Source organism: Talpa occidentalis, unplaced genomic scaffold, assembly GCF_014898055.3.
Source record: "Talpa occidentalis isolate TD23 unplaced genomic scaffold, MPIMG_talOcc4v2.1 talOcc4.9, whole genome shotgun sequence".
Classification (NCBI taxonomy): Eukaryota; Metazoa; Chordata; class Mammalia; order Eulipotyphla; family Talpidae; genus Talpa; species Talpa occidentalis.
Genome location: NW_023605305.1, coordinates 52,340,234 through 52,361,852, shown reverse-complemented (window position 1 = coordinate 52,361,852; position 21,619 = coordinate 52,340,234). Strand labels below are relative to the sequence as shown.

Genomic DNA, 21,619 nt, shown 5'->3' with positions numbered 1-21,619 from the left:
ACCAAAATTACCATAAAACTGCATGGTCCACATACATTAATTTCAAATGTAAATATAAGTTGCTGGCTCTACCAGTTGACCTCAATCCCTTAAAAAACTGAATTACACTCTAAAATATTTGTCTGCTTCAATTCTAATATGAAATAGAATGATTTTTTATCCCTCTCATGGGTGACTATTCTGAATACCCCACTTGTGTGATGAGAACAATTATGTATTATTGGATGTAGTAATCAGTCTCCAAATAATTCTCAATAATATACCTCCTGGTATGCATGCCCTTATATGACTTCTTCCCTCACTGAATAATGCTATGTTACCAACAAAATATTGCAGAAATGACTACATATAACTTCTGTGACTGGGTCATAAAAAAAAATTCTGGCTTCTCTATCTTGTCTTCTCTTGTGATGCTTGCTTTCAGGAAAGTTAGTATTATGAGGACACTCCAGAACAATATGAAGAGCTTCACATAGAGAAGACTGACGTCTCCTTCCAAGAGCCAGCACCAATTTGCCAGCCATCTATGTGAACCATCTTAGAGTCAAATTCTTCAGTGCAATCAAGCCTATAGATCTGACCTTAAATAATAGCAAACTATGATTCTGATTTTGTTCAGAGTGAAACAATAGTTAGCCTTCATTTGACTTAAAACCACTTTTCCTAGTTAAAAGAAGGAAATAGAAGAATTCTGCCCTTCTTTTTTATGTTCATGGTCATTGGGTGCTTGTTCATTGACTTACAAATTCACATTCTGGAATTCTTTATTCTCTTTTGCCTTATTAAACAACCTACAATCCTTAAAATATCATCTACACTTTTTACTTTTCATATTTGTATATGAGATTCCCTATGCATTTTTTAAAAAGATTTATTTATTTATGCATACAAGAGTTGGGGTATAGGCCAGAGGTGGTGTGGGTGAGAGGACTCAGCAGAGACAGAGTGGAGAACTGAACAGGCAGACTGACCAAAGTACAAGGCTAAGGGGAGCAGCAGGGGAGGCAGGAGAGGTCTGCTGTGCCATGTGGGTTGCTCCCTGGCCTACCAGGATTGAACTTGTGCTGCAGAGGCTGCGGACAGCTTCACAGGTTGCATCTTAACCCCTTGAGCCACCGGGAAGGCCCCGAGATTCACTATGCATTTTAAGCCCAACTATACTCTGAATGACTAACGTCTACTAAGTGATCAATAAATGACATAGAACACATAATTTGTGTTTCTGTACAACATGATTCATATGAAAAGAAGTATGATATCAAAAATTTTGATGAAATATCTTACTTTTGTCGATCATGAAACTACATAGTATAATCCAGAGTATCATCAGAAAATAACTTTATATTAAAAAGTATTGGTATTAATCTGAAGTTTTCTAATGTAAGACTCTTGTTTTAAGCATTACAGCGCCAAGCAAAATAAGAAATACTTCTATTGGAGTTACCGTGATAATCTGGAAAGAATCTAGCTCATTTCTGGTTTAGAGCAAAATAAAACATATATCCACACAGTTGCTGGCATTTCTTTTATGATGCATTAATTTTATCTTATTGAGAAGACTGTCTGTTTTCTAGGCTCCCTTTTAAAATTACAAGGGCCACTGACATCCTCAATAGTGTGGAGTTTCACTGCCAAGGAAAACTTAGTTTGGAAGAAAAGGCTTTGGTAACTGGGAGCACAGACGGAGCACCTGTGATGCTTGGCAACTTCTTGGTTTGGTGAAGACAGGAGCTCCACGCACGACTGTGACTCACTGCTTTCTAAGTTGGCATACACTTGCAGTAAAGACACTGCCAGCAATTCTGAGAGAATTTTTGTCTACTGTCCTGAAAGTTGTCAAGTTTATCAGAGCCAGGGTCTTGAATCACTGCCTTTTAAAGAAATATGTCAAGAAGATGGAAAGAGAAGATGAAGTTCATCTCTACTACATAGCAAGTTTGCCAATTTTCCAGAGTACATGCTCCAAAGCCTTTGCTTGAACTTTGAGTAAACAGTTTGAGAGAAAGAAATCTCATCCTCTGAACAATTTTATAGTACTTGTTGTGACTTGACTTACTTGAGTACTTTTGACCATAAGAGTGAATTAACATCTTTATACAAGGGCCCTGTGACACTGTTTTTGACAGTGATGATAAACTATAAGGTATTTTGTTCAACTTTTGAAATAGAGATGTTTGGACAACTGTGTGAACTTGCAAATGCTATAAAAAGCTCATCTTTAGGATGAAGTTGATAATAACAAAAACTTGCCAAATTCTCCCGGGAAATATTGCTAGAGCTCTGAGATCAAACAGAACTGCCGAAATGACTTCAAAATTGAGCACAGACTGAATAATTCTAATATTCACTTTAAAGACATTACAAAAGAGTCTCGGTCAAATCTGACCTCAACAATTTGTTCATATGAATGCAAATCAAGATTCTTACAGACTTCTGGCATGGTAGAAAATCATTGAACTCTCATGGATAGAGCTGACCACGGGAGCCCTCATTACTTTTGGTGTCATTGGAAATGTCGGTAACATTTCCAGTCAAACCAAGGATAGTCTAAATGGATGTCAAAGATGATGTGTACATCACGATGTTTCACAATCATACATTTCCCCACACACATACTACACAAATTCAACTCTTATTCAAGCAGCTGCAAGAAAATTAATTTTGAACAGTTAAAGTTTAATTTGCACAACTTCTATTTCTTGTTCTTTTTTTTTTCTTATAGAACTGAGCCATTAACTTTTCATAAAAATAGGTATTTGTGAAGAGTTTAACTTGGTCTATGAATAAAATACAAAATAACATGTTACATAAATTTTATAAAGCATTTGCATTTCTATTATGTCTGCATCTTTCCAGTTTTGGGCTTCCATTGATTTCATCAGATTGTCAATGGATTTGGTGACTGCACTAATTAAGAGCCATGAATCCCACCTTTCAGGCAGAGTTTACTTTGATTTTCCTGGGCCTAGTCAGCATTGTCATCCATGTATTCTCACCAACCTGCATTCCTAACTCACTGACAGTGCTGATCAGGCTTTATTGTAGTTTTCTTTTTCCATGTCCCTAGATTGCATTATTATACATGATAGGACATGTATAGTAATGTTTGCATTATATACCCATATTAATTAGTATGGCCTTGAAATGACAGGTGCTCACAAAGTGTTTGAGTGAAAAATATAAATAAATATATCCCTTCCTTTGTTTTGCTTTTTTTCCATATGAGTCTGTGTTTGTAAAATAAATAATTCTATGTGATAGGATATTTTCTACTTCCTTATTAGTGAGGAAAATTGACCTAGTAACTGTCTTTTTTTATTTTATATATTTTTTACATCATTTTCACTTTTGCACAATGTATGCATTTTCATCCTGATTACAGTCCTCATACATTACCATCACCCTTGTTTTGATCCTACTCCTTTCTCCCCACCCCTGGAGTGCGTCTCTGGTTTATAGTTGCTTGCTGATTTTAATTTTTACTTTATTATAATTAGTCTTTTTCCTGGACCCTTACTTAGGTTTTCTAAATTCCTGCTATGAGTGAGACCATCCGGTATTTTTCTTTTTCTTTCTGTCTTATTAAAAATACGGAATGCTTCACGAATTTGCGTGTCATCCTTGCACAGTGGCCAAGCTAATCTTCTCTCTATCATTCCAATTTTAGCATATGTGCTGCCGAAGCGAGCACTAGTAACTGTCTTTAAATACAAAAAATATGTGATAGTTTAGTTTCTCAAAATGTGTGATATACATTTCATATACATGTGATATATATAAATACATGATCTGAAGCCTTTTAACTAATATCAAGTAAACTGTTTACTTTTAGTTTAAAAATATACACAATATTTACATTAGAATCAATGGCCACTACATGGAAAAATGATTGACAAATTCTTGTCTATTAAATTAAGAATACAGAATAAACAACTTTAATCACCTTTTAATTTTTCATATCATTTAATTTACACTTGTTCTAGATATAATTCATTTAATCCATACTTTAAAAATTATACCCAGGAACTCTGGTAAGATAATTAACGATAAATTCCTGGGCCACATGTCTCTAGCCAAATTCTAACTGTAATTAGCTAAATATAACTCATATAACAAAGAAAAATGAGAAGCATTGAATTATTTAGATACTGCATTTGTTTTTAGTTCCATTTTGTGCTCTAGAGACTTATTTATCTAATAATATGCTAGTTTCACGTTTTATATGTAGACAAGAATTCCAATATCAGACGATTTCAATTATCTCTAAAATTAACAGGAAAGTTATTTTTCTATTATATTATTTAATATCTTATACTTTATGTATATTAAGACCGCAACTAAATATTTGTTGAATGTAATTTAATACTCTAAATATTCAGGGTAAAACCATCTCTTCTGGCAGAAATCATTGCTAGAGCAATTAGAAGAGTATAAAGCAATACGGTAAGATGATAAGATCTAAACCTGTGAAGTTAATTAGCTTTGGGGGAAATTTTTAAAATAATTGGTATATTAACTAGATAAAATTACAGTGAAATACCTCTTGCATAAAATATAGAGCATGTGGCAAAAATAAAGTTGTAAAGAAAATGTCTTTTCTTATTGAGTGCAAAGTAAATCATCAGAGCTTTTACATATTAAACCAGAAACCCTTCAGCATGTAAAGAAGCCCCTCAGTAAGTTTTCTCTTGCTGTGCAACTGACTGTGATGCATTTGACTCTGAATATTCACATCTATAAAAGTATCACAGCACTTTCCATCTATCTTTATATGGTCTCTCTTTTGGCTTTTCCGTACCCTTTTCTGAAGCTCCAGTCTTAGACCACTTAGCTTAATTCTACAACCTAAAGTACATCATTTCAAATAACTGATTTTTGTATATCAATTTTATTTTTAAATTTTTCCCCAAACACACCTAAACTTATATTTAATACCATGGTACCATATTTAATAATACTTATCTATTAAGTTGTTTTGATGACTTACTTTGCAAAGTTAGTCTTCCAATTTTTGCCCTCTCAGACTAGTAGTGACCACAAGCACATGTATTTCATCACTAATTGCTGTGGGTTTCCACAGATACTTCCCATGTATCCTATCTAAAAAAATTAATTAAATAATAAAAAACTTTGACTAATCTTTTCCTTAACTGTACATAAAATAAAAACTTTCTTCCTAATATCTATATTATGAAAGTTCTCTCTTTACATCAGTAGCCTGAGATTCTAATATATAGTATGAGAAGTTATGATTTATAACTTTAGAAGAGGGCAGAAATCACTAATTATCTTTAGAGATCAAAGCAATGGTATTTCGTTTGCAAATACATTCAATTTATGGAACATGTAGTATTCAAATAATATTAACACATGGCCCCTCTCAGCTTCAAAGCTTTAGTCCAAATATTAAGTAATTAACAAGATTATACATTCAATAGGTGGCACCTATTTTTCTCTTAAAATATATGATTTTTTTATCAGGTAAACTGCCTTTTTTTTTTTTTACTGATGCCAAATCTACAGATTTCAATCTTCACTACATATGCATTATACCATTACTGGTATAAGAATATTTAACAAAATTTAAAGATTTGCATTAAAAATGAAGTTTACATTTTCTGTATCATTAATGAGATAAACCAGATCTTTTGAACAAGACGTTTATGATTAGTTTCAACTAATGCAACAGGATGAAAGCCTTTTCTCTATAGAGAGCAATTATCTTCTTTTATTGTTTCTGTCTTCTCCACTGTGATTTGAACAATTCTAGAATTCTCTGATGTTTAAACATTTCTTTTCTTTGATCCTTGAGATATATATATATTTTTTTTAGTTTTACTTTCAAAATAGTGGGAAATATGCCTGAATGTCCAGGTGCATAGATTGTGCCTTAACTTCAAAATTTAGAAATATCAGATGCTTCTTATTGACAATTTTATTTGAAAAAAGAATACAATCTTGTTTCCAGATATATTAAATGCTTATTGCAAAAATATAATTTGGAAAATCAAATGACAGTCAGATGTTTGGGTAAATATTAAAATATAGTTTAGTCAAAATATTTTTGTAAATTAAAATTCATATTATATATATCATCAATACAATCCATGTCCATAGTCCTTTAAAGATATAAAGCACCAGAAAGCAAAAAGGGGGAGATTATGCACCAAGAAATCAGATCTCTAATTCTAGTCTGAAAATGACTGTAAATGAACTGTATTGCCTTAAGTAAGCTATTCAATCTTTCTGGTTTCCAATTTCATTCATTCCTAAAATTCTGGAGTTAATTCTATGATTTTATGATTTTAATGTACATTCTTTTTCTCAATTTACTTCCTATTTACTATTCTTACAACACTGATAAGTCAGTAAGCTCTTTGCCAGATGAGTATGTATTATGTGGGATTTGAATCCCTCTCAATTCCAAAAAGAGTAATTATATATAATGAGTCAATAATACTTCTTGATGTTCTGATTTTAGCTAATAATCTACTACTCTTATGAAGTTAATAAAAGCTTTCCTTTTCTCTTTGTGTGGGTCTTGCTTTGTTCAGGAAAGAGACTCAGTAAAGAGAGCGATTTTAAATTTTTACATGACCAAAATAGAAGGAGAAATTTATTTACTATTAATTTATTCATTTATTGAATTTTTTCCTGCAGTTGAAGGAAGGTTTCTTTGTTAATTACCACCTAGAGCATCAAAGGAAAATTCTTGGCTAGACTTGGATAAGAATGTAAGAGAACAACTCCTTCTGGGAAAAAAAATTCAGAGTTAGTATTGTCAGTGCCCTTACAGTTTCTGTTGTGGAAATTGATATTAGAATAATCTGATAGTTCTTGATTCTATAATACGTGACTTTCTTGTTGGAAACATAGTTATTTGCTTTAGAAGTTCATCAAAAAACATAATATCATTAGATTCTCACTAAGTTACTATTTTAAGAAATGAATGTCTCCTTACTCGGATTAATATTATTTTCACTGATCTATATTTAAAATGTAGACTAGTAACCAGCAATTCATTTTTACTGAATTAGTTCCTTCTCATTACACATAACAGTATTTTAAGAACTAATAGGATGTAAAGTTTTGTGTTGAAGTCTATTTGTGCCATTTTTTTTTCTACTTGCTACTAAGAATTTCAAATGCCCACCAATTTCTATTTACCCTGCCTCTGAGCTGTTTTTTTTTTTTTTTTCTAAATGTACACAGGTTAATTATACATGGATTCTTCTGTGTCCATTAATTATTGGTTATGCAGTTATAATCTTTGTCTAACCTCCCTTTATTGCAGCAGAACCAGGTCTTTGTGCCTTGTATTTCCATAACCCTTGATACATAGTTTTTATTATTGCATTTTCACTATTCTGTAAAGTATTGTGCACCTTATCCCTCCATCCTTGTCCCTCTACACAACTACCAAGGGTTCCTGAAAGAGGTGGCAGTGCCTTAATAGTTCTCTAATGGGGCCTCCCTGGTGGTGCAAGGGGTTAAGACACAATCTATGAAGCTATCCGCAACTTCTGAAGCGTGAGTTTGATCCCCAGCCAGCCAGAGAGCAACCCACATGATGATGCAGACCTCTCCTGGCTTGCCTGCTGCTCCCCTCAGCAGTGTACTTCGGTCAGTCTGCCTGTTCTGTTCCCACTCTGTCTCTGGTGAATCCTCTCACCCCCCCACACCTCCAGTCTGTACCCCAACTCTTGTATGCATAAATAAATAAATATTTTAAAAAATAGTTCTCTAGGTGTCTGATATCACTTTTGGTGCATAATGTTAACATTTATTGAATGGAAGGATGAATCAATGCATAAAATAATGAATTACAAAAGTATCTTACCATAATCTAAACTTTAGAAAGGCAATTCCCTCACTACAAAACTTAGATTGGCATTATTTGAATACAATTAAACTTTATTTTTTTAAAGCATTTCTTTAGATCCCTATACCTTAGATTGGCATGGGAAATACTCTATACTAGTCCAGACAGTTGGATTCTACAAAACAAATATGTATTTCCTGTCTATCATAGTTTCAGTTCTCTTAAGTCATGGTTTCAAGTAAGGGACAATTTCACAGTTCACTTAGGATTTGGCAGAAGATAAAGAAAGATTTCTATCCTTCACTCTTTAGCCATTATGCATATTTGAAAGCCTGATGGACCTAAGGAACATGAGGTATTCTCAAAAGTTCTACAGAGCTTCAGCATAAGAATCCCCACCCTTACCCAACAAATACTGTGTGTATATATACTGTATATGAGTTTGGTCTGCCAGATGACATATCATAGAACAAGTTAAACCACAGACATGGTTTCTTACAATTCTGGAAACTGGAAATCCAAGATCAAGATACCCACAGAGTGATTGTCTAGTGAGGGTTCTCCTTTGGCTGCATATAGATGACTTTTGGTGTGTTATCAGATGCTACAGAGAGAGTTCTGGTATTTCTTCCTCTTTGTAGAATGGCCCCAGTCCTGTCGGATTAAGGTCATACTTTCATGACTGCATGTGATCTCAATTACTTCCTGAAAGCCCTATCTCCAATATAGTCACGTGGGGGTTGGAGTCTCATTTATGAAGTTGGGGTAGCACCATTTAGCCCATGGCATACACACTCCCATTTTCTCCTGCATTTCTTTTCCTGATAGTTTTTAACTGAATTGGATACATCTGCACACAACTGACCCAACAGGACACAAATTTAAATTTTACACAATATATTTACATTTGAGATTCAGAATCTGGGCATTCCCCTCATATACAATTTCACTATACTTGCTACAAGATGGATCCTTGCATAGAATATGAGTCTGTTGTTAATTTGAAAGGAAATGAAGAAACCGTCACTGTTGGAGTCTACAACTATTTTACATTCAAAAGTGCCAAAAGCAGAGAAAATGGCAAAAAGTACCAAAAGAAAAACTTCCTTAATAACCTCTAACATCAAAACTCAAAGCATGTTCCAAGTAGATGCTATAATACCTGGAATAGTATCTGGTGAGGAGCAAGTTGAAGAGTTCAGGCTGTTGATTCTATCCTCGGCTTCTGAGAATTCAAGTAGTCTCTAAATACATTAATGTGATAAATTGTGTAGTGTACTGGAGAGTTAGAAGGATATTTTCAATCACAGTTTTATCTGTCTAGTTTGTTTTATGTATTTATTTTAAATGATACTGACTAGGATTCATGTTACAGCACCAATAATATCTTGGTGAGCTAACCATTTGCTATAGCTGTCTTTTCAGTTACTAGGTAGGCTTTATACTTTAGTGCCATTGCCTATCTATTGCTCTGCAAAAAATCAATATGCATTTTAAATTACACATATAATTGTGCTGTGTTTTGGTGCCTAATTTCTCTCCTGGAAAGACATGAAAAGAATTAAAATGTTCAAATTGTTATCTTTAATTCCTTTCATGCACTTTTGTGTGTGTGGGGGTATTAACCTCCACACTCTAAAATAGTTATATGTATAATATTAAAAATGGAACATTTCATATCCTTTTTATTTCTATAGTGGGTATTGTAAACACCAGAGGTATCTAATGAAGACCTTACTTTTACAGCATCACAAAATGAAAAAGGCACGTTGGAAATACAACAGAAACTTGTCTTTCAGATTAGTCCCCAGATCTACTGTAATGCATTGATTTTTTTTCTCCCTATTTTTATGTTGCTTCTCTCTTACTTCAAACTATTGAATTTAACGTGACAAAATGTCAACAAAGAAGCTGCATTGAAGCTAGTATCTAGTTATAATTTGAACCTTCTTTATTAAGATCTTTGATTTTCTTGCTTTAAGTCTGGAAGTAAGGATTATGTGAATCTGAAGTAACTAAATTCTATCTACAAAGCAAATCCACAATAAATGATCTAATTATCACTAATACCGCAAACCGTCCACCTTATTTTAGACCCTCTCTTTTGGTTGACCTACAGGGAAATTTTTTTTTTTTCAGTAGAATAAGAAAATAAAAGTTTCTTTGCCTTGATATGTCAAGTTGTTATTAGATCCAGACTCTTTTAAAAATAATCTGATCTATTAATTCCATCTTATAATTAATAAATTTTAATGTTTAAAACTGTTTTTTTAGCATTGTTGAATTTACTTATTCAAAATACAAGCACATGAGCAACACTGCCAACCTTTTTTGTAACAATACATAGAGTTTGATAGTTTGAATGATAATAAATACAAAGTAAAACCAAAAATTTTCCTTTCTTTTGATTGGTTGTATTCAAATATTGACCAGAATTCTCAGCTTTAGTGTACTGAAGATTGAATGATCCATAAATATTCATTCAACAAGCATGTTTTAATAATCGTGAAATCAAATGCTTCCTAAATGTGCCATACATGTTAAAAAATAAGTCATAGTTTTACTAATGGCTATTTTGCAAACATGAAATAAACAGCAAAAAATCCTTTTGTAAAACAAAGAAAATGTTCCTATTTGACTTGAAATCTTTATTTAACATATAAAACTGTTACAAAGCAGCCCTGATAAAAAACGGGTTGCCTGGCTGTGGGTCCTCACCCACGCTTAAAAAGGGACTTATTAATACTCCACTACAGGCACACACAAAAGGTTAATAAAATGTTTATTTACAAGGAAAAAGGAATTGAGGAAATGTACAACTCAGGGAGAAAATAGGGAAATAAAGTCTTTAATGTGTCCTACCTGATCCGCCCACCCGGAAACCCAAAGGCACTCTCATAGCTGGCTGCTTGCTGAGAGCTGGCAGGGAGCCAAAATGGGGAATCCCCCAAAGCCCATGTGTCTGCTTTTATACCAAACCTGGCTGCTTAACCCCACCCTCAGGTCCCAGCCACCTTCCTTTGGTGGTGATAGGATTTGTAATTCCCAGTGTCTTTTGGCTTTGGTCTGGAGTGGGGCCGGAGTCCACAAAGCCTGTATGGAATTAGCTTTAGGACATCCTTTTCCCCCTAACAAAACCAGGACCCTTTGCATGACAACACCTGAAGCATTTCAGATCTCAACATGATTTAGATGGAAACTCAGCCTTTAAAGAATCCATCTTGGAGTCCTCTGACAAAGTAATTGGCTGGAAAAATTATAATAAAATTTTCATAAAGTTCAAATTCATGAAGTGGCAAAAATTGCTTTTAGGAAATTATGATATTAATAATTTACAATCATGTCAATAGCATTTCCAAAATAACTCAAGCTTTCTACCTCGAAAATTATGAACCTGCTTTTTTCCCCCACACACAGATAGTTAAATACACTGAGACACAATGAGATCTAGATACAGATTATTCATTTAAGAAGATAGCTCCTTGTTTAATTAGAGATTTATCATCTTAACTAGCCATACTATAGCTCTGAATTAGTTTTCCAGGGTTTGCAGAATTAAAGATGGTAAAAATTGATGAACCTTAGCTGTATTTTCCCCTGAAGGGTACAAACTTTTATTACATTTCAGATGCAAAACACAATTAGCCTCTAACCTAACCATGTTAATCTCCTTGAGTTAAGCTTATGTGTTTCTGCTTGTCTAGAAACTTTTAATGAAAGATCTATGTCTTTTACAGCCAATTTTAATAACCTCTTTATTTGCATCTTGGCCCTTATTTAGAGGAAGAGTTAATACGATAAGCTCCTGGATTACAGAACATCCTTTTAAAACTGTGGACAAATAAAATTTGGTGACATTCAATAGAGCAGGTCTCTGCAGGTGATGGACATTAACAATAAACGCTATTCAAGTTCCAAAAGTTTCCCTCTGTAAATTAGAGACTCTTTGGCATTTACTGGCCCATTTTGATAAGACTGGGTTAAAAAAAATGTTTACTTTGTGGGTAAATAGTTCTTTACTGGTAGAAAATAGGAGAAAACTTTTTTTTCTCAGAAACAGTATAGTTTCTTCCAAGCTGTATTTTTTGCTGAGCTAAGGTAATGTACTCTATTTCAAAACAGGAAATAAATTGGTCACTTGTGGATTTCCTTACTCTGGGCTAGAATCTATGACATATATACTTCCTTATCCCTAATGAAATATTTGATTAACTATTGTGGGCACTCTAGTTGCATATTGTAGGAACATTTTATTTTTAAAAAATACAAAAGAATAAATAAGCAAAAGAAAAAGTAAATTAACGTTCTTCATTTCCATACTGTACTATAGCGGTAAAAATTGTTTTTTTGGTACATAATTATCTAAAATATAGGAAAACAGTAACCTAATTAACCTCTCACTATACTGACGGTCTAGCACAATGTCATCTATTTCATTACTAGCAGTCTACAATTATTTCCTCAAAACATAATGGCAAAATGTTTTTTCTGAACTTACTTTTAAAATTACTTTTTTTGGACAATCAGAGTTTTTCCATGAATACCACAAAATAATTAAAAAGCACAGAATCATCATGATATAGTCTCACACAGAGTATCATTTATATTCAGTCATTTAACAGTGAGATGACCACAGATAGTGCCTGTGTCCAATTTAGCATCTCACAATTAGTATGGTATCTAATACATGAAAACAAAAAGGAAGACTTTTACATACTCACAATTAGATCCCTAGAACAAGAAGAGGAAGGGAGAATAAATTTAAAAAACGTTTGTCATAAAAAGTAAACATGGAAACTTCAGCCTCATAAAAGTTAACTTATTTAACATTGTATCTATTATTGATATAAATTTCCTTGCATCATGGAGATTCCCAAATTAACGTTCTGCAGACAATGAAATCCCATTCTATGAAGCAAGGGCTACACCACTTTGCCATGGAATTGTGAGCCAATACCTACACTATTGTGTTCCTTTCTCAGTTTATACCATGGTTCTTATAATGAACTCCTTGCCTGCAGCCTCCTCCCAGTGTAATCCTTAACTTCTAGTTATTTTGTACTTTTCTACCAGAGACAATTTTCTGCAGCACGGTTTTATCCTTGACTTTTCCTAATGACAGTTTCTTTTTTTTTTTTTTTTTTGTTAAATCAGATATGTTTTTTTTTTTTTTTTAAAGATTTATTTATTTATTTATACAAGCACTGGGTACAGTCAGAAGCGTGGGAGGGTGAGAGAATTCACCAGAGCCAGAGCGGGGAGCAGAGCAGGCAGAAGGATGGAAGTACACTGCTGAGGAGAGCAGCGGGCGGCAGGAGAGGTCTGTGCGCCATGCGCCATGTGGGACCCTCCTCTGGTGGCCGGGGAGCAGCCGGGGATCGATCCGGTGCCACAGAGGCTTCAGGCAGCTTCACAACCCAGCGCTCAACCGCTGCGCCACCGGGGAGGCCCTAATGACAGTTTCTAAAGACCTACAATATCACTGAATCAAGAATGAGGTACTGGCTACTTAGCAGGTCATTCAAGAGCCTTAACAAAATGATCCCAAACTTAAACATTATACACACACACACACACACACACACACACACACACACACACATATAGTTCTTCATATAATGTTAGTCCTAAGAATTAATGACTTTATCTTTTTCTCAGCCTTCATTATTTTGCTCTCTTTGTCTACAAAATATTTCTGTTTCAAATACTCTATTTAATTGGCAGCGCAACTCCATTATCACCCATTCTTTGACCTCTTCTAGATCCTTCAGGCAGAATTAATCACTTCTATTGCAAAAAAAATAATATTTATTATGTTTTCCTATGACAGCATCTACCACACAGAATATTAGTAGTAGTTATTAGGTGCTATACCTTATTTATTTTTCTTTTGAGAGGAAAAAAACTTTCCTTATTTGTCTTTAAATGCCTAGTTTCTAGAATAATGTAAAGGCACAGAATTAGTTCAATAAATATAAATATAAATAGAGCATGAAATAAAGTGGTTCACAAGGACACTGGGGACACATATTTTGCTTAGTGGATAGACTGAAGAACTCCCAACAGACATCTGTTGGCTTCTTATACTTTCTCACTCCCTGTGTCAGAGATATGTGCACATATCTAAGTAGCACTTACTTACTGGCAAATAACCTTCTGATCTAAAGTAAATGCAGACTAACTGTTGTTCCAACATCTGGGGTAGCAGTGAACTTGTCAATTGCGCTGACCATGGTTCCTGCCAAACCTCATGTTTTTTCAAGATAGCTTGTAGAGGAATCCAGGCTCTATCCATAAAGTTGCATTAATGGATTTAAAAGTGGGAAGCCATCTTTATAGACAATTTATTTCCAAATCCATGTTTTCTCTCCTCAGAAGGAAGCTCGCTAGTACATGAACTGAGTAGAACACTACTAATCTATGGCATTAAAAATAATGGAAAAGAAGGAAAAAGGAATTTTTTTTCTTTTAGTTGTACATTTAAAGATGCATTTATTTTAGTAATTTATAAATGATCAGTATACAGTATTTATTTTGAAACAAACTGTTCAGGTCCAAATTATTCATGAAACTGGATCAGTAAAAATCATTTAATATGTAAATTTATAAATTTTGAAACAAAATATTCTCCATGAAAAATCTATTATCCCAATGAGCTAATGGACACTGTGCCTTACATATTTATTTTTAATCCTCTAAAATTCCCTACAGGGTAAGATGAGGACTCTGGGACTCATAATTTATTTGGGTTATCTCAGGTCATCCTCATAAATGATAGAGACAGAATCTGAACATTAGTCTCACATATTCTAAGGCCACTTTTATCCCCAACATACTTACAATTAGAGGGTGTGGTTTCTATTATAACTACACAGTCTTAAATATGTAGATTAAACATTTTAGAAGCTCATAAAACAGTTCCAAATGGCACCCCAAATGTAGCATTTAGGGAGTAACCCACCATGTGCATACATACACATTCAAATCCTATTAGCCCTCAAAGCAGAAACCAGCTAAAAAAGTCAAAATTTCAGCTCTGACTAAAAAGAAATGTGCCCATTCTAAGACATATATTCACAGAATCCATTTCTAAGATGCAGTCTGCCATGTGCTAGGTATACTGTAGTTTTTGACAGCGACCATATTGTAAAATAATGCCCAGTGATGAAATGGCTTTACAGACACAATTGCAGCCCAAAGAACAATTCAGGAGACGCATTTTACAATTTTTCCTATAGTAGAGCAAAAGGAAATATCTAAAAGGTAAAAAATAAAGAAGAAACCCCTTCCTACTTGCATCTGCTTTATTCAAAACTGTGCTACCTGAGAGACAGGCTTTAAGTGAGATGCAGAAAAGTAATGGGTAATTAAGTCTATGCCATTTATTTTGTGGAAAGAAGAAGCTTTTATCACAAATCGTATTGCCTTTGCAGACTCTCAGAAAGAACATTTTCACTTCACTTTTTTCTCTTCAGTTATTAAAAATAAACCCTCCAAATACAGAATCTAGACACAGTTACCTAAAGAAAAGAAACCCTCTAATCCTCTCTCCAGGCATGTAGAGGAGCTGAGGCTCCTTTACCTCTGCAGCTTTGTTAGTGCCCCAATAACTGAAGCAAGATAAACTCTGACTGAACAAGCAATATGTTGATAGTGTCTGTGCAAAGGCTCCTGTGGTTTGACCAGCTGGGATCAAACCAGAGCACGGTGGCCCTGAGCGCCATGGCTTCCATTATGCTGGCCCCATTCTTTCATCAGCAGTGCCCAAATACAGTCATTCCTGTCATTTTGTGATGCATTTAGCTTAAATTTCTGCCCCAAATGGGCTTTTTAATAGGATCTGTGCTGCCTAAGACTACACATTATAAAAAAAAAGCAACATGTACACTGTATCCCTTAATCAGCTAGGGTGAGAATCATCATTATTATTTTTATTATTGCCACTCATCCTAACACCTGACATTTAAATTGTTCTTTCAACACTATAAAGCATTTTTATATTTTTTCATCTTGTATTATTGCTACAGCAACTTTATGAGACAGAAGAGGTCTGTTTTCTTGCTTCCTTTTGTCAAATAAGGAAACTAAGAATTTGAGTGACCATCAGTCTAAGGTCATGACATTTATTTGCAGGTTCTGAATTGTAAATTACCACTAACTCTGGGTCCTACTTAATTATTACTACTACCACTACTACATTGAATAACTGTTGATCAAATATCAAAAACCCTGAGAAAAACAAATTCCATGTACTCCATGATAACCACTGCTATTTTGTGTGTCTAGGTTTATATGTGCATATACACACAGAGATATACATACATACATACATACATATATATTTCTGATACACATTTACTGATCTAGCAAACTTAAAGATAAATGTAATCACACAGGGCTGTAAACTGCCTTTTCACTTTTTTTATAGGACATCCTTATACATTCATTTTGCACACTTGTCCTATTACTTTATAGGGATAAATTACAAAATGTATACCTTCTGGATAACACTTACAAAGTATCTAATAAGACTGCTGAACTGCCATTAAATCACTCAATTCCTCCTTAATTCTTTGTATATTCTTAGAGATTCTTACTCAACCTTTTAATGAATGACCCTAAATGGGGTGATTTTGACATGTTTCATTAGAAAACTAAGTAACTACTTAACCATCTTTCCCACAGATTTAGACACCATTGTGGGAAAATCACGGTGCTGGCCAGGTGTCTGGCCAGAGAAATTCACCAAAGAAAGAAAACAGTGGAGAACAAGAAAGGTGGATTTAATGAAAACACCCTGCAAAGGAGCAGGGGCAAGACACTTGAACAAGGACTCAAGGCTCTCTTTTATACTCCAGGAGCACAGGGTTTGCTTAATTACCTTCTAGGAGGGCTGGTCTTGGTCATTAACCTTTGACACATAATGTGTCCTAACTGCTTCTGCATTCCTGGAGCTCTGCTGGTCATGGTCAAGGTGACTGATGTTATGGCCTGGTCTCCATAGCAACCTTATGGCTTCCCTCTATCTATCTAAGCCTCCCAAACTTGCCAGCCGACCTCTCCTGACTCACCTGCTGCTTCCCTCAGCAGTGTATTTCAGTCAATCTGCCTGTTGTGTTCCCCAATCTGTCTCTAGTGAATCCTCTCACATACACCCCTGCTGCACTTCTGGCCTGCACCCCAGCTCTTTTATTTTTTAAAAATAAATCTTTTTAAAAAAAATTAAAAAAAAAAAAGTGCTTGCTTTCCGGACAAGGAGTGGGAGTTTAGTTTTTAACCTTAGTAATAATACCCTAACAGACATGAAACATTGGCATTGTTCATTATATACCCAAACTTCATATAGAAAAAACAATGTCAATGTGTAGAGACTACTTTGGAGTGAAGCACCTTCTCATTTGCCTACTCAGAACTGTCCCCCAAAGTAGAAAACAATATTAAAAAAAAAACTTGAATTGCAGCAATGTGTGTTAGGAAAAGTTGGGTTAGTTGTCAGGTTTGGCTGAATTAAAAAGAAACAAAACAAAACAGTAAACAGTTAAAGGTAAAAAAATAATAAAAGTACTAATTTTTATTTAGGGTCAAACAATGCTTTATGGGCTGTATTTACCTTACTGAAGTTAAGGTTCACAACACCCCTCTAAGGTGCTATATTTAATAATCATTTTGTCTATCAGCAACATTAGAAAGGTTAAATGATTTCTCAGAAGATCTCAAAGTAGGGAATGATAGTCAGTACACAAATCAAGGCAGTTTGATATCAGAACCACACACTTCATCAACTTGTTATTTATAAAAATATTTTAGTCTCCTTACTTTAAAAACCAACCAAAGCATACCTTCCAAAACTCAGAATATATAGAAATATCCTCAAAAGTGAAAAATAGTTAATACTTATGAGGCGTGTTCTTTTTACCACTAGTTTTTCTAATATTTTGTGAATTACTGTTAAAAAATTATTTATATGAACTTATACACAAGAAGACTTAGATACAAGGAAATTAAGTAACTTCCCGTAAAGTTTTTCAGTAAATATGTGGTGGAGCTAAGAAGCAAATCCGGTTACCTGGTCTAGATTCATGGGCTTAACCACTAATTTATACTGTTTCTAATTGACATTTATTTCTATTTAAATATCTTCTGCCCATAAAACAAGATCCAAATAAGCAGAATTAGCCTAAAATCCAGAGAGGTCTGCAAATGAGATGAAATCTTGTAGAGTTAAAAGAGGAAAACATATTGATGGCAGACCGTTAGAAACTGAAATGTCCCTTTCCCCCAATTTCTATTCAAGTTCTATTTCCCAAATAACAGTATTTGCAGACAGGTCCTTTTAGGAAATAATAAGGTTAAATGAGGTCATAAGGGTGTGGCCCTAATCCAATAGGACTGGAAATACGGTTATAAGAGAGAAACCAAGGGTGGTCCGCAGAAGAAAGGCCAGTGAAAACACACTGAAAAGGATAGAGGGGACCCAAGGGCAGAGGTCTCAGGAAAAATCAACCTTGCTGACACTTCAATCTTGGGCTTCTGGCTCCAGAATTGAAAGAAAATTAAGTTCAGGTATCTAACCACCCAGTCTGTGGTAGTCAGTTGACCAAGCCAGAGTATAGATTTGGTAACCAAAGAACAGAATGTGTGAAGAGAGTCTGAGGAAAAAATCTTAAAAATTAAATAGTATGCTAAGGAAACATTTCCAGAATAGAAGAGGCTACATTTTAGGCACTCTTTGCACTCATTCAAATTTTTGCCATAAATTCTCACTATAGACACACATGCTATCATTTGCCTTACATTAATTTCATGCTAAGTGTACTGCACCTGGTTAAGTCAGGAAAGAACTACCTTCCTAGTAGTAGCAACATTTGGTGACAAAATAGCAAGTTCCATAAACATGGAAAAGCTCAATTTGATTTGTAAACCAAATTATATACCTTTTAATTCTAAGGTTCCAACTCAACTCATGAATCTTTCATGCTTGGTAATATCCTGTACATTAGAGATTTAAATTTTGTTGTGGTGTAACATGTCTGTATATTTTCAATTTCCATTACTCTTAATGAGTGTTCTGCTCAAACTGGTTTGTAAAAAGTTCACAGTGTAAAATACATTTTGATTTTATGTAAAGATGAGATTCATCTTGTCATACTTTAAGCATCAAACAGAAGATAAAACACATATTCTAACACCATAACTATTTACTACAGAAAAAAATGACTAGATGTCTATTCCAATTCCAGAAAGTACAACTTATTCAATTTATAAAACTTTGAAGATAAGGTACTATAATTTACAGACAATTTGCTTCCTCCAAATCCTCCTTGAACTGTAGTTTACACTGAGTGATTTTCCTAATCTATGCTCAAGCTTGTCAATTTTGTTGTCCACTTTAACAAGAAACACAGCCAGTGATGCATAAGATCAGGTTCATGGATCTGAACAGATATGACATTTGGAAAAAAAAAGAAACCTAACTGTTCTTAAAATAGACCATTGGAATTAAAGTATTTAGCAGACTTATTTACTTCAAATATGGAATAGCTAGTATCTATTTTTTAATTGGGCTGAATGGGTAAAATATCTATTGTTTATAAAGATTGTATTTATTATAAAATATTTGATGGTCACTTTTTATTTTATTTTTTTTTGTAATAAATTTTATTTTTATATTCCCCATACAATTGCAACCCCCCCATTCTGACCCCAATCCCTCCCCTCCCGCCCCCCACCCCCAAAAAGTGTCTCTGGTTCATAGTTTTTTGTTGATTTTGATTTTCACTTTCTTATAGTTATTCATTTTCCTGGTCCCTTATTTAAGTTTTCTAGATTCCTGCTATGAGTGAGACCATCCGGTATTTTTCTTTTTCTTTCTGGCTTATTTCACTGAGCATGATCCCTTCCAGTGCCATCCATGTTGCTGCAAATTGCATGTGTTTATCTTTTTTGAATGCTGAGTAATATTCCATGGTATATATGTACCACATCTTCTTGATCCAGTCATCTATTTTGGGGCATTTGGGCTGTTTCCAAAGCTTAGCTATTGTAAACAGTGCTGCTATAAACATAGGTGTGCAGGTGTTCTTTGGAATGGATGTTTCTGTGTCCTTTGGGTAAATACCTAGGAGTGGAATTGCTGGATCATATGGAAGCTCTATGTTTAGTGGGTCCAGAAATCTCCACACAGCTCTCCATAGTGGTTGGACCAGTTTTCACTCCCACCAACAGTGCAGAAGAGTTCCTTTTTCTCCATACCCTCGCCAACATTTGTTGTTGCTAGTTTTTTTAATATGTGCCATTCTCACTGTTGTAAGATGGTATCTCAAGGTAGTTTTGATTTGCATTTCCCTGATTACAAGTGATGTTGAACATTTTTTCATATGCCTGTTGGCCATTTGCATTTCCTCTTCAGAGAAGTTTCTTTTTAGCTCTTCTGCCCATTTTTTGACTGGGTTATTTTCTTTGTTGTTGCTGAGTCTCATCAGCTCTTTGCAGATTTTTGTGATCAGTCCTTTATCATTAGTGTTGTGTGCAAAAATGTTCTCCCAGTTGGTGGGGTTTCTCTTTGTTTTTGTTATTGTCTCTTTTGCTGTGCAGAAGCTCTTTAATTTGATGTAGTCCCAGCTGTTTATCTTTGCCTTCACTATCACTGCTTTGGGTGATGTGTCTGTAAAGATGTCTTTGATATGCAAATCACGTAGTGTTTCGCCTATATTTCCTTCTATGTATTTTATGGTTTCAGGTCTTATGTCTAGTTCTTTAATCCATTTTGAGTTGATTTTTGTGTATGGTGTGAGGTAGTGGTCAAGCTTCATTCTTTTGCATGTAGCGACCCAGTTTTCCCAGCACCATTTATTGAACAAACTTTCTTTGCTCCAATGCATAGTCTTTGCTCCTTTGTCAAAGATTAGTTGACCATAAATCTGTGGGTTTATTTCTGGATTTTCTATTCGATTCCATTGGTCTGTATTATCTCAAAATCTTTATCAGTCCCTTCCAAAAACCTTTAGAGCAAAGTCCTTCACATAAGTGTATTCTGCTTTTACTAATGCTAATTTAATTAGCATTAAATAGACTTTTATCCTTCTACAGACAACAAACTCTTCCTTCTTAATATCAACTCTAATATAGTTACAGAAACCCTAACATGCATATCTGTGTTTATTATTTTTTTGCAATCACATTATGTTATTTTCTCAAATATAATTGTAAAATATTGCTTTCTAAGTAGAATAAATTATCTCCATCCTCAGATGTTTGAAAACTTTGATGACCAGAACTATTGCAATTATTGAATTTCTAAAACCTAGAAAAGTGACTGAAACTTAGAAGATTAGCTAGGGAATCTCATGCTAGGATAGTTTCCACAATATTTTAAACAATAATAGTGTTTAAAAATTATGCAACTTGCAATTTGCATATAAAGTATATAGGCAAGTGGCCTACATGAAAAGTGAATCTAGTACACATTTTCCTTTATGTCAATCATATGGGATCTGAGTTCATATCTTAACAAGCCCTGTACCCTCATTAATATAGAGAGAATTCCCTGTACATTGCTAATAGCATAACTAGCCAGTACCATATCATTTATACATTATTAAATAATTTGACGAGAAATATGCCTGGGTTTTTGCTTCACTTAAAGAGAATAATTACACAATATCCTCACCTTGTGTTTTGTTCCCCTGGATGAAGAAAGACATTTATACAATTTATTTCTAAATTCTGTATCTGTTTCCTACCTAGGCTAGGTTTCCCAAGAGCGCACCCTTAGATGGAGATTTGAAAGCAGGACGT

The 21,619-nt window shown here is 34.3% G+C and overlaps 1 protein-coding gene and 1 non-coding gene across 6 annotated transcripts in view; both read right to left on the bottom strand.

Annotated features, from left to right (window-relative positions):
- NEGR1 (neuronal growth regulator 1) overlaps positions 1-21,619 on the bottom strand; it is a 788,184-nt gene that overhangs the window by 567,466 nt on the left and 199,099 nt on the right. The gene's annotated exons all lie outside the window — the stretch shown is intronic.
- On the bottom strand, positions 3,585-3,691 carry LOC119237415 (U6 spliceosomal RNA). The gene has a single exon (XR_005123339.1). It is a non-coding gene; the product is annotated as a U6 spliceosomal RNA (small nuclear RNA).